The 15,100-nt window shown below is 41.0% G+C and overlaps 1 long non-coding RNA gene across 1 annotated transcript; it reads right to left on the bottom strand.

Moving 5' to 3' along the window:
* Positions 1-4,513: 4,513 nt before the first annotated feature.
* LOC119532490 lies at positions 4,514-14,291 on the bottom strand. Its single transcript, XR_005216550.1, has 3 exons — positions 13,984-14,291; positions 10,426-10,570; positions 4,514-4,900 (listed from the first exon to the last, which is right to left on the bottom strand). It is a non-coding gene; the product is annotated as an uncharacterized LOC119532490 (long non-coding RNA).
* Positions 14,292-15,100: the final 809 nt, after the last annotated feature.

Genomic DNA, 15,100 nt, shown 5'->3' with positions numbered 1-15,100 from the left:
CTGGGCAGGAGGAGCCCTCCAGAAGTCACCGGCTGTGGATGTTCCCTGGTGCTGTGCACTTCCTTTCTTTTGTCTGCAGCGCTCCCACCCTGAGGAGAGCTTTTGGAGGGTTTTAATGCACCCTGAAAGAAATTGATGCTTTCCTCATGAACTCCACCTCCTTAAAAGCAAAGCTGTGTTTCTAGTAGTTCAGTGGTTGGAGAGGAAATATGCATTCCCTCCTGTCATTCCTGGAAGTAGTGCTGGAGAAAATACATCCAGCCAGGGGTGAAGTTACTACACAGAGATGGGTACACCCACAGGTGAAAGGATTTCCCAGGAGGTGTAGGCGGTGAAGAGCAGAGCTCGGGTTTGTAGGGAAGCATAAAAGAACTGTCGTGCTTCAGAAACGACAATATTGTTACCACAGAGCTAACAGATATTTCAGCGAACTTTTCTACCTTCTCTTTACTACACTGATCTGTTCACTTACAAAACTAAAACTTCTAGATTTTCTTCCCAAGGGTCATACATCTCTGAAAGATGAGAAAATATTCATTAAAAAAAAACAAAAAACAAACAAAAACACTGCATTTAAGAAAGCATTATATGTTCAAAATGTTTCATAAATAAGTACGTGTTCACTCATCATCTTTATATGATAGTGTTTAATTATTTTTATAAATTAAAATGAAATATATAAAAGGAAAGTTGCAATAAAAGACAGTAAAACAAATTGTGGTAAAAGTAGCTGGTGGTGATGGTAATTCAGCATATTCGAGAATTTTCTTGTGATTCCCATTCAATCAAGCCAAACTTTGTTACACCATATGCCATAATACATGCTTTTGGTAATAGAAGACAGTATAATAAATGGTCTATATCCTCAAGGCATTTACAGTTTAACTGCAAAGAGCGGTGATATATACGGCTATAGATATTGATAAAAATCAACAATATATGATATAAGTAATGGAACCATCAAGAGTACAGACCTGGAGCCAGATTGCCTCAGTTTGAGTCCCAGCTCCACCACTGTGCTGGTTTGGTTATATTATGTCCCCCAGAAAAAGCCATGTTCTTTAATGCAATCTTGTGGGGGCAGACGTATTAGTGTTGATTAGGTTGGAACCTATTGATTGAGTGTTTCCATGGAGATGTGACTCAATCAACTGTGGGGATGCACAAGTTCAAATTCCATAGGGCAGGCAGCAAACTGGCAACTCCGATGAAGGTGTTCAATGAACTCCTCAGGAAATGCTTCACTGGCTAGCCAAAGAAGTGAAGGTCCTCTTTCTCTCTCCCTTAAAAGTCTTCAACTGATTGGATTAAATCCAGCTGATTGAATTCTCTCATTGCAGAAGACATGCCCTTCATTGATATAATCAGTCACCGGTGCAATCAATTGACTGATGATTTAATAAGCCATCCTTCTGGTTTATTAACCAGCCATAGATGTCCTTGCAGTAACATTGGGCCAGTACTTGCTTGACCAGACCCCTGGACACCATTACCTGGCCAAGTTGACACATGAACCTAAACATCACAGTCTCTCAAGGCTGGGATGAGAGTAGAGCACTCACCTTGAGTGCAAAATTTAAGGGGGTAATAAGAAACTTGGTAATCAACATAAATATATTTTAACACAATGTTGCAAAAAATCAAAATCAATGCAAAAAATTCAGGATGCACCAAACAGCAAATGTTTAAAGAAAGAGCCTCCAACAGTACAGTTCCAAGCCATATGGAAGCCTCAGGACAAAGGAAAAATGAACCCCCATATACATGTTTTAGTGAATTTTTTAATGGTTAACTTTTTTCCAGAATATTAAAGTAGTTGAGAAAATAATGAAAATTGAAAAGCAGGTGTATTAAAACTCACAACACCATTTTAAGTTTAAATATTTCATTTACACCAAATATAGAATTTATTATAATTTAACTTTCCTGGCTTTAATGGCAGCAAACTCAAGCAAACTCATCACTTACTAGCTTCGATAATCCCAGGTGAATTTCTTAAACTCTCTGTGCCTTAGTTTCTCTTCTGTAAAAGGGGTTGGGTGCAACAGTGCTTCTTTACATGGTTCTTGTGAGGATTAAATGGGTTATTTCGTGTAAAGCACTTAGAACAGTGCTCAGGCCTTAGTGAATTCTCCTCTAGGTAAGTTATTGTTATTGATATTACTATATCTCTATTATATAAACAATGAAATTTTTGGAGATCAGAGATGCCAGAGGTCAGTTTCAGCTGAGATGATTTCCTTCCTACCACTCTCACTCTCTATCTGATATTCATCCTACAAGAATGCATGCACGTGAGAGCAAGAACTCCACTACTTGCTCACCACTATATATTCTGGATCTATGATAAGCAGGTTGAGTCCCATAATGGGCACTCAATAAATATTTATTTATTGGATGAAAGATAATCAGAAAGTGCTTCACAGAGAAACTTTGGCCTTTAATCAATATTAGAAAGAAAATGGAGGGGGGGATGATGAATTTAGCTTTAAGTGTGCTGAGTTTGAGTTACTAACAATATACTCAACTGGAAATATCTAGCAGCCATATGGAAATGTGACATTAGCACTTGGAAATGTAAATTTGGTCATTAGGCACATGGTTGTGATAGGAACATCATGTAAGCAGATGCTTTCTCCAAGGAAGAAGGTGTGTGCAGACAATAGCAAAAAGCAAAGGACCAAGACGTGGAGGCAATGATTGAAACCAAGGAAGACATCTGGGAATTCAGGGTGATTCTCAGGGAGCATGAATCCCCAAATCATATGTCATCCCCCTGACTCCTAAGATAGTTCTCAGAAGGAAGTAAAAACGATCTTGAGTAAGAGACATCCAAATCATTAAGGTTCCCAACCTGAAATATTTCAGAACCTTGAAGAAAGTGCAAATGAAATATTCAGCAGTTAGTAGAGAGTATTTTAACACATATATTTACTGCTAATTAAACTCCAGAAAAGAGATGTTTCTAGTAAGATTAGTAAATGACAAAGTTACCAATGAAAATCTTTGAAAAGCTGGAGAATCCAAATGCCTGCCTCCAAAAATGCTTTACTTTTAATATGGGACACTATATGTCACTCCTAACTTATAAATGGATTTTTCTTCAAACATTCATTCTTAAACCAGTAATTTGGAAAGATTAGAAATGTGACTCAGTTCCAAGTCCACCTTGAAAATGAGTATTTTTCCTTTAGTGTCCCAGAACCACGTTATTAATAGTTCTCTAATCCCCTGCTTATAAAACAGTTTCTGTAACAACCATCCCACCAGATGGTTTGCCTGTTTACTTGTTTCTTCTACAAGTGCCTTGAGGGCAGAAGCTGTGCCTTAATTACCTTTGTATCCTCAGCACCTAGTAGGCACGCAATAAATATGTATGTATGAATGAATGAATGAATGGATGGATGGATGGAGTTTTGAGTTCTCTTCCAGTCTCATCAATGGAAGAAGGGAGTCTCCTCCACTCCTTATTTGGGATTAGAGGGTGGTTGGGGACATGCAGGGGGGGTTAATCTGATGGGGTGTGAGCTGGAGAGAGAAGACACCCAAGGCTGTTAGCAAAGAGGATGGTGATGACTGAGGAGACCCCTGGAGCCTAAGGAATGTGGAGGGGGCTGAAGAAACACAGAAGCAGAAGATGTGTAAAACACATTGATAGGTCATTTATAAGTTTGTAGGGGTTAAGATTGCATCATACACACTGATGGTTGTCTGCCTAAATCTAACACTTCCTTCCTTGGCAAAGCGCTGATTTGCTCCACATAAGGCCACGTGCTCTGAGAGGGAGCCAAATCCTGAGGGAGAGGGCTTGATTCAATTCTGGGCAACCAGACATGAGGAAAAACTCTGCTGGGGTGGAGCATATGTATGGGAGTAGTTCTTGTTTTAGTTTGCTAATGCTGTCGGGATGCAAAACACCAGAAATGGATTGGCTTTTGTAAAGGGGGTTTATTTGGTTAACAGTTGCAGTCTTAAGGTCATAAGTGTCCAAGGTAACACATCAACAATCAGGTACCTTCACTGGAGGATGGCCAATGGCGTCTGGAAAACCTCTGTTAGCTGGGAAGGCACATGGCTGGCGTTTGCTCCAAGTTCTGGTTTCAGAATGGTTTTGTCCCAGGACGTTCCTCTCTAGGCCACAGCTCCCCTTCAAAATGTCACTCTCAGTTGCTCTTGGGGCATTTGTCCTCTCTTCGCTTCTCCGGAGCAAGAGTCTGCTTTCAACAGTCATCTTCAAACTGTCTCTCATCTGCAGCTCCTGTGCATTCTTCAAAGTGTCCCTCTTGGCTGTAGCAAGTTCACTCCTTCTATCTGATCTTATATAGGGCTCCAGTAAACTCATCAAGGCCCATGCTGAATGGGTGGGGCCACACCTCCACAGAAACTTTCCAATCAGAGTCATCACCCACAGTTGGGTGGGTCACATCTCCATGGAAACACTCAAAGAATTCAATCTAATCAACACTGATATGTCTGCCCACACAAGATTACATTAAAGATAATGGCATTTTGGGGGACATAATACATTCAAACTTGCACAGTTCTCTTGCTATTAAGAAGAGACATGCAAGAAGAAAACATTCTTTTTCTCTGACTCTGGAAACCTTGTGATGATTGGAAGTGCTGCAGCCATCTTGGGACTATAAGGGGTAGCACCAACACATAGAAGGAAGCAGAGAGGAAAGATGACAGAACCTGGGTCCTCCGTGATGTTACTAAGCCCCTGAATTAACCAATCCTGCAACCAATCTCCCTCTAGCCTTGTTAAATGGAATAATATATTACCTGATCATTTAAGCCCATTTGAATCAAGTTTTCCGCGACTCCAAGGCAACAGTGGTGTTCGGTTCCCTTTTTCAACTGCCTCTTCTAGTGATATATTCATTTACCAGGATCTAGCCTTCATATATGTGGAATGAAATAGACTTGTAAATTCCAAAAATGTGGAATACAAATTGAATAAAAAAATATTTTTTTGTATTGACAAATTATTAGACTCACATGCTATCAGAGATTCTTTACTTAAGCAGCCTTGCTAACCAAGATTGGAAAGTCTACAGTAAGTGGATTCATTCAAAGTAGCAGCTGGAACATGGGACTCAGTAAGAAGCTGGATTGTGGATTATATGCTATTTCATTGTAAGACAAATATTTTTCCAGCTGGAGTAGAAGTCACACATTAATTAGAGATGGGGTTACTGACAATTTATGGAATGTAGACAAGCCACACTCCTCGTTCTTGACTCTAAAACATTAGAACAGTGTAGAGGTGATATTGCATCTCTTATGAAACTTTAAGGAATCACAGAAGATGATGACACCTAAAAGAAATCCAATTAACCCTTCTATTTGGCAGCTGACAGTCTTTTGGCACTTATGTTTTATTTACCCCTATTTAATTTTAAATGTTATTGACAAGACTTTTTTTCTTTAGTAATTTATTTTTATGCCCCTCCAGCTGCATGCATTGGCCCCTCTTCTTTTACCCATTTGAGCAAGGAACAGATCCTGTGCTTCCTTTTGTCAAAGGAGGTTTGTGGCAGGACAGGAAGCAGAAGTTGCCAGTGGGACATTTTCCTTCTTGACTTTTGATTTCAAAAGCATTAGTCATTGATTTATTTACTATGGTGAAGAGGGAAGATGCCCTATAAGAGAACCATGAAGAAAGTGGAATGTCCATTAAACTAAAGGCATCCTAGAGATAGGAAGGAGAAACAGAGGTCTGCGGGTTCTTCAAGCATCAGGAACCACAGTCCTTTCCATAATAGCACCCTAAGGAGGTGACCAAATCTTCAAAGGCTTAGCTTCATGACACACTAAGGGTGATAGAACTCTAGGCAGCAGCCTTGCCAAAGATCCTCATGCTTCATGTGCAGCAGGGAAAATACAGAGCCAGCAGGTTTGAAGGGACTGTACTGGCCAGGATAATGAGTGTCTCAGCAGTCACTAGTTTAGTGCAATTACTGAGAACCAGAGAGCTTCCCCCATATCTTGGTGGTATGAGACCCAGGAATTCCAAATGACCCTTGGGGTGAGGGGAATCTGGGGGCAAAGTCAAGAATGTGTGGGGATGCATTTCCTTCTTGATAGGCAGGAAAAGATAAAGTCAAAATCAAGTTGATGGAAAAATATGAAATATATTTAAATATGTGAAGAATCTCCACATCTCTTGCCACCTAGGTTGATGGCTCATACTTGCAAATTTTGACTATTTAGAGCCCATATTCAATGGAATTTCTCTCTATTGTGTCTACTTTTGAACATGCCAAAAAACACTTGGCTCTAGACTTCTCCTAAAGTTCCTGAATGCAGTTGCTTTCATGGGGTAGGGTATACCATCCTTCCAAACCATTCTAAATAGAGACCAGTTGGCAGTCCTGGAAACATCTCTTTAGCTTTAAGGATAGGAATATCAGATGGCTCAATCTAATTCTTGGTTGCAAGCAACAGAAGCCAGCCCTGGATAATTTGGTCTATAATGGAGTATAATGGAAAGATATTGAATAGCTCACAGGATGAATGGGAGGGCTGGAGAAGCAGGCTGAGCAAATGGGCTAGAACCAAGGGAGCATGGGCAGTGAGGACCCAGCCAAGGTCATGCCACAGGGACAGTCTGCCCCTACCAGTACCCCTCACTGGCCACAGGAGGATACCAGCACCACAATTGACTTCTAAACTGTCCTTGAGCCTATACTTCACTTGCTTGACATTCAAAGTCCCAGGAGTGTCTGATAGGCTGGGTCTGGGTCCTGCACCATGTCTGGGGTAAGGAGAGGGGGATCACCCCCCAAATATGGTGTAGCAGACTGCACTTCCCCAATTCTATCTACAGTGGAGGATTCCCTCTGAATTGGAAGACGGGATGCTCAGCAGAAAATAAACCAACTAGAATATATCCACTGTGCTCCCAGCCACTTAGGGAAAACAAAAGGATGTAGTCTAAGTTTTAAAAGCCCAGCTTTAAATTAACTACCTTGGAAATGTACTAGCCTTATTTCACAGATCAAGCCCAGTAAAAGCTTTCTGCAGGCTCATAATTTCACTCCCAGATCAATTTGTAACCAATGACCCTGATTCCTGTGGCATTCTTGACCCTGCCCATGGCCCTGCATTGCTTCCTCTGTTGATTTTAGATTACTGTAGCAATTCTCCAGGCTCAGGGGCAAAAAGATTTGCCAAGCACCTACGTTCAGAGCAACCTTTTACCCTTCAGTTCTCACCTTTTACCTCTACCCCAATGAACATGTGCCCTGCTGCTTCCTGGTAAAGATAAGAGGGAAGATAAACTTAAGGACCCAAATTTAGAAGACTATTTTAGTCTTCCTACTTGTAGGCAGAACTCAATTCTCAGAAAAAAAGTAGGAATATGGACTATATTTTAAGCTCTTCAGAGTGGGGGGAAAAGACTCTTGATACATCCAACCATAAATAAGAGACTTAAAAGTTGCGTTGGAAGATTCAGTAGAAAACAGAGAACACTTGATAAATATAGAAAAATATCTGCTCATAGACTCTCTCCAAATCCATTCAAGTGAACAGAAGGAAGATGTCCAATGGGTCATGATAATGGCCAAGGACACATCATCCCAACAGCTGTGATTTCTCCTTGGCTCCACAGTGCTTCTCGGCTTCTTCTCCAGCTTTGCTGCGATGGGTATAATGGGCAGACAGAGCCTGTGTTCTAGGCTGAGAGGGGTGAGGGGAGGAGTTCTGTCTTACATCTGGCAGCAATGGGGAGGCAAAAACCTCCGAATCTGTGTCAAAATACTCTTCTTTTTTCTAGAGGTGCATCAGGATTCAGGGCATGATAGAGAAGACATGCACTCTGGAGACAGAAAAACGAGACGAGGTCTAAAGGCACATTTGAATCTACAGCTTGGGCAACAGGAGGGGCATAGTCTCAGAAAGTATCTATAATTCATGAATGACCAATGTTTAATAAATGCTTATTCGTTAATTTTCTTAAAAAAAAAGTTGGGAAATTTTAAGTAAAGGCAAAATCCTTCCAATACTTCCTATCCTCATTTTCCTTAACTTTTTCACTTAGTTCACTCTAAATTTAAGGGTCTGATATTGTTAGTTTGGCCAAAGGAAGGGCAAAGACTCCCTGAGGCTGTGCTACACTCCACTGTCTCAACCCCCCTTGTAAGTGAACATGCCAATTAGCAGGACTTCGAGAGCGGCAGCACCAGTGGCCTCAAGTCTGGCCACAGGCCAACAAAAAACAGGTTTCGTCCGGCTGTAACTGGGGTTTTCAAAGCTACTTTGTACCCAACCCTGAGGTGCAATGTGAAGCCCCAACAAGAACAGACAAGCTTCCGCTGAGATCTGTGGGTGCATGGGGTGAGCCGCAACTGCTCTGGGCTTACTCCAAGCTATGCCCCAAATGAGAAACCCAGGACAAAGGTAAGAAGTCCCAAAGGAAAATGGAGCAAGCTTTAAAATGTTGAGGGTTCCACTGAGACACAGAAGCCTATATCCCCATCTGTGTCCTGTTCCTCATGGCTGATCACTCAGCTAAAGAAGGAAGTTTCTGCCTCATGTAGCAGCAAGTATGTTAAATAGAGGAGGAAAGTGAAACTACAAATGTCTCATTTTTAATCAGAGGTGTGGCTAAAGTATGTAGCATTTATAAATATTATATAAAATATAAAGTACATAATATTTAAGTTCCTCACAAAACTTTCCTGAATTTGATTGACAACAGCTGAGGACAGGGACTGAAGATTTTGTGTGACTCACATTCATTTCTTTCAGTTTCCTACCTGTCAAACTCACCCCATAATAAAAGGCCTTCTAATCTATTATTACTTCAGGAACACTAATATTTATCAGGGGACTGCCCTATCCCAAGGAGTTTTTACTCTATCTCCAAAGAATATATAACATTCTCAATGAGTGAGTCAATTTATCAGGTTAGTTAAGGCATAGATTACTCAGCCATCAATCAGAGCTGCATAGATTTTCGATATTAGACCAGATTGCACATCTGAAGCAAGCCTTCAGCTGGTCAGAAATTCCCACATTGAGCTTTACAGGCTGTGATGGAGATACTAGTACTTTTACAGCTTTTTGGTGGAAGGTGTTGGCTCTTGAACATGATGTTTTAGGTTTAGAAGGAAGTGAAAAATGACAGATTCCAAAATGGAAATTCAGCATCTGAGGTCCACAAAGCTAGGTATACCATATATTTTAATTTATAAAGACATTTGCAAACTCCATCAATGCTCCTTTCATGCTCAACAGATGACCCTGCCTCCTGCCTCATTGAGAAGAGAGAGGGCACCAGGACTGATAACTTCCTCAACTTCTCTCCTCTCTACCTCCTAACTTACATTTTCACCTATTCTTTATTTCCGTCCATCTAGCTGAAGGAATGGTACCCCCTATAAGACTCACCTACTGTACTGCTACTATTGACATTATCCCCACCACACTGAGACCTCGAGTCATCAAAGGTCCCACTCTCTTCTTTCTTTAAGTTCTCCTTTGCCACTAATACCCCCTCCTCTTTTCCCTAGGAAACATGGTCAACTCTCTCCATTCTGAAAAACCTCTCAGTTTTACCTTCTCACCTTCTCACTGCCAATCTCTTTGAAAACACTGTCCTTTCTCTCTCTTCACCAAACACTCATACCTCAACCCACAGACTCTGATTTCCACCTGCTGCACTCCAACTAAGTACTCTTTCTGAGGCCAGTGACTGCCTCATGGCCAGACTCTTAGCCCAATCTTGGCCTTGATTTCCATAACAGGATGCTCCTGTTTCTTTTATCACTCAGTCTTATCAGGTCTTGTTTCTTTATCCAGCCTTGAAAATATCAGCCTTTTTCAATCTATGCTTTCTCCTTTGGATATTTACATCTATTCTCATAGTTTCACATATTCCTTATAAGCTGATAATCCTGAAGTTCTATCTCTAGCCTTGATTTCTCTTCTGAGTTCCAGACTATTTCCAAGTGTGTGTTGGCCATCTCCACCTGGATGTCCCAGAGGTACCTAAATAAACAAGTGTAAATTGAAACCCTTGATCACTTGCTTCATCTCCTCTCTAACTCACAGCCCAGAGAAATGCATGTGTTTTATCAACCCAAGAATTGTTTTCAAATATCAAATTCTATAATCAAGAAAAGGCTACTGTTACAGTAAATAATCACAAAGACACAGAGTAGTACAGGGGAAATTTGTGACACCCATAACAACAAAGAAACAAAAATACTGATCAATGATCTAGAAGATTGGTGACTAGAGAAACCCCAAAGGAGTATGGAAAATCATATTAAAATACTGAATGATAGTGGTGTCTTAGAGATAACTGATAGAGACAAGACACGCCTAGCAATTAAGAAGTAATTAACTAATGGTACTTGCTTGGATTTAATTTGCTGAGACCTACCATTTCCAATCAAAAAAGGACATCATTACCTGGAATATGGTCCTACTCTTGACAAAATGGATTCGCCTGTTGGAGTTGCACAACACAACAGGAAAGCATACTTCTAGAATGGTGAATGTGATTTGCAGCTTTCATGCTCACTTACAGTAAGCGGCTTACCAAGGGCAGCAAGTCCTAGAGGTACCAGGGAAGAAGACAGGAAGAGATGATGGATGTTAAGAATCTTCACTTATTCCATGTGCTAAACAAAGTTACACACATCATAAATTATAGACACTTCCTACAATTCTGGGATATAAGAGAACTGGATTCTAATGAATATTCTTCAGTTCCCACCTCTAATGTGTATGTAATTCTGTGACCTTTGTCTGGCAAATGACTCAAGTTTTCTGAGACTATTTTCAAATCTAAAAAGAAGGACTGTTAAAAATCACTTGACAAACTCACAACTTCTTGAATTAAAACACACACACACACACTTGACACAATCAAGCTCAACCAAGCTTGGAGAGATGGTTAAGTGTTTGAAATTCCCAGTGGTGCCAGCTTACTTGTAGAATGTTTAAATATAACTTTGCAATTGCCAAAAGATAGAACAATGTCAGCTTACGTTTCTAGGAAATGTCAGGTGAAGCAATTTGGAAAAATCCACCTGCTGTGCTTAAGCCTGAATCTAAAACAATAAATACACCGTTTCTTTCTGGAATTGGAGTTCTACCAAATTAATCTTGCTATAAGATGAAGGCTTAAAAGTAAATATGATGAATCACTCCTCCCCACATGCCTGCTTGTCTGGTGCGAGCAGCGGTTCCCTGCTCTATTACCAGCACAGCACGAATAAGGCGTAGAGCATCTGAAGCAAAGTGTGATCAACAGATGCTCGTTTCCATAATTGGCACTTTTCCAATAGCCAATCCCAAATTTAATTAGTCACTTATCTGAAGCAGAAAAGGGTTTCTAAAACATCCTAGTAATCTGTGCTAGTTTCCTCCACCAGTTCTTGCCCCAGCTCCACGTGCCTCTTCACCCAGAAGCCTCTGAAGTGTGCATAACGAGCACAGGATGTGCGCTTGCTTTTACTGTAAACAAACAGTCTCTAAAAATATTCATGAGATTTTCTACTAGGGATAAAGAATAAGATTCCGTTGAACTGAAGACCACATATGGCCATATGGAAAAGATACTAGAAATAAAGCTGCACACGTAACTCAGTCTTAGCAGGTCAGTGTTTTCACTGGATTAGCACACAACCCTTCTACTATAACCTACCCAGCATAGGACCCCCTCCAAACAGCCACCAGGTGGTCCCTGTGGCTGCATTCACATAACATTGCCTGAACAATACCCCCATGCAGCTCCTCACTCTGCCAACCCTTTATTCAATGAATTCTGTAGTCACTCCAAATCTCCTAGAACAGAGTCTCTGCTTAGTCCTCTTGACAACTGTCTGCTGTAAGATGGGGTTTCCAAGAACTCACACGATCACGAGACTCTGCAGTCACCCCAGGGGTCCTTTTGGCTCAGGGGGCTGGCGTCAAACTGAAACAGAAGGTGCACCTATTGGGTATTGGCAGATGGTGCAGGAGGTTAGGCAGAGCACTACCTGCTGTGGATGTGTTCCTCTTGCCTGCCTAGCATCTTTTGTCCCATCTTCTGGAAGCTGAACTCCTCTTGGTGGTAGGCAACCCACTCCACGGGGTTTAGTCAGCTGACTCTGCCCAGCGCACCCCAATTCTGCCAAGGTCACAGTGACTGGGAGAGGGTTGGAGCTGTGACCAAGCCTCTTCAAAGAAGCCAGGGACCTCTTTGAAATTTGTTTCCTGGTACTCTCAGGAAAGCCTTTCTCCCTGGATCCCTGGGCTCAGAGAATGTGAGTCTTGCTCATCTCTTGGAGAAAGCCTGGCTACCAGGTGCAGGGAAGGAGGTGCTTCTCCGACCACACTATCTGAGCCCTGGACCCAGCACTGCCTGGAGACAAAATTAGCCTAGATTTCACTTATATGAGCTAATCCTATTTTTAGTAAGCTACATAGGATGCAGTTCTTTCCCTAAAAGCTTCCCCTCTAATCAACACCTAATCTCATTCCCTCTCCAGCTTCTACCAATCTTACTCAGATGGTTATCCTCCTTCCTTCCTTTATTTTTGCCTAAAATTCTCCACGCACTCCCAGTCATTCCTGACCTCTCAGGCCTTCAAATTCAGGTCAAAATCTAACTCTAAAGGGACACTTCCCAAATTAACCCATGTCTTCAAAAAGCCTCAGGCTTCAATATGCACACACATTAATACATTTTATCCCACAACCATATCCTAAGTACTATTCCATAAGACTCATTCTTGCTGTAATACTGTTCTTTAACCAAGACGTTTAAATTGCTGAAGGAAAAAAACAGAGAGTCTCATTTTAAAGTGTCTTGTGTATAACAAAGGGCTCCCAAGGTGAAATACAGTAAGGACCTAAAGGGTGTGTGTGTGTTTATCATTAGCTAATATCTGAATGCCTATTGTGTGCCAGGCAGTGTAGTGAGTGCTTTACATGCATCCTTTCATTAATCCTTACAACAATCTAGGCACTATTATTTCCCACTTTAAAGAAAAAGTACTAAAGCTTCAAGAGGTTAAATAATCTGCCTAAGGTCACACAGCTGGTAAGAGCAAGAGCTGGTCTGACCGAATCCAAAGCCCACTCGTACCACCACCCCCCTCCACCACCCCTGCCTGTGCAGTAGGGACCAGGCACTTGCCTTCTGGAATGTCCTATTGAAGCTCCACTTGGAATTACTCTGCACACACAACTCAGTATTAGCAGGTCAGTGTTTTCACTGGGTTAACTCACAACTCTTCTAGTATGACCTAACCACCGTGGGACTCCCTCTAACCTGCAACCAGATCGCAGGTGGTCCCAGTGGCTGGATTCATTTAATATTGCCTGAGGAGTGTTTCGTTATTCATATTATTAATATTAATAGTATGACTATTCATTTTAGACTTAAATGAAATATGCTTGGTTATTTCGTTTTCTGTCCACAGCAACTAAAGGAATAAAAATGTACCAGCGGCTATAAGATGGGGGCATCCCAGAAACCAGGGACAGCCTTCATAGGCCTTATTCATTGCCTGATTCACAGACAGCCCTCTGAGCAAGGAACTCTCCTTCTGTGGATTCTGAAGGACAGCATCATCGTGAGTGGGGTCCTCCAGGGAACTGGGGTCACCATACAGTCCTGTAGAGTTGGTAAACGTGTGAATCTACTAAAAGGCTTGAATAGGGGTTAACTAGACATTCATTCTATGAACGCTCGATCATCAAACTATTTTTACAAATACCTACGTTCAATTTTTACAAATACCTATGTTCATCTTGGGTCTTCCCTAGGCCAAGAAGCATGCCAAAGAAATCTGACTTCACAACATGTCACATAAGTGCTTGACCCCCAAATGTCCTTCTTACATGGATAATGAATGAATTCCATTTCTTTCTGTGATGAACCAATTGCACAGTCTTATTTTAAACTGTCCAGTTTGTAAAATTTTTAAGAGATCATTCCAGAGAAACCATTCCCTAAAATGGAAATGTTTTACTCACAGATGGGCCTCTCAGTCCCTTCGTCAGCATCCTATGATTTTATTTACGCACAAATCCAACAAATTTTGTAATTTGGAATTCATTCCACAGCAGATCAGAACTGCAAATTAGAAGAGTAGAGAGACCATTTTTAGAACCAGGCACACAGACTGGGATAACAGGTGACTGAAAGCAGAAGGGAGAGAAAATTGATATCAAAAGTAGGCACACCACTATTGTACTTTTGGTTTGTAACTCTACTTTTCACTTCCTACAGAATCTAAAAGGCAAATGTATAAAATGTCATGATAAATCAGTGGTTTGGGACTTATAATGTATAAACTTGTAATTTGTGACAAGAACTACATAAAGGTGGAGGGACAGAGGGATATAGGAACATCATTTGTGTATACTATTGAAGTTAAGTTGGCATCAAAGCAAACAAGATGGTTATAGATGTAGAGTGTAACTACAAAGAAAATATCAGAGAATGTCAAGCTCATGGAGGGAGAAATTAGAGTACAGGTTGCCAGGGCACAAGGCAGGGGGAATGGGAAGTTAATGCTTAATAGGTACAGGGTTTCTGTTTGGGGAGATGGGAAAGTTTTAGTAATGGAAGGAGGTGAGGGTTCCACAATATTGTGAATGTGGTCAATCCCATTGAATGATATGCTTGGGAGTGGTTCAGATGGGAACACTTATGTTGCATATATGTTCCCACAAATTTTTAAGAAAAGAAACTGCAGTGACAATGACAATTAAACACAATACATCAACCTGAATGGGATCTAGCAAGGGAGGAGAAAAGGCTCATAAGGACATTATTGAGGCATATTAAAAAATTGGAATATAGATAGTAAGCTTTACATCAGAGTTAAATTTCTTGAACTTAATAACTGCACTTAATGTGGTCACATAAGTGCATATCCTTGTTCTTAGAAAATGTACATAGTAGTATTAAGTGTTCAAAAAGCATGACATATACAGCCTACATGCAAGTGTTCAGAAAAGGGATGGATGGATAGATAGATAGATAGATAGATAGATAGATAGATAGATAGATAGAATGATATGGCAAATGTGGCAAAATGTTAAAATTAATGAATCTGGGTATCTGGGGGGGGGTAGGGCTATGTTG

Source organism: Choloepus didactylus, chromosome 4 (genome assembly GCF_015220235.1).
Source record: "Choloepus didactylus isolate mChoDid1 chromosome 4, mChoDid1.pri, whole genome shotgun sequence".
Lineage (NCBI taxonomy): Eukaryota > Metazoa > Chordata > Mammalia > Pilosa > Megalonychidae > Choloepus > Choloepus didactylus.
This window is presented reverse-complemented; position numbering and strand designations above follow the sequence as displayed.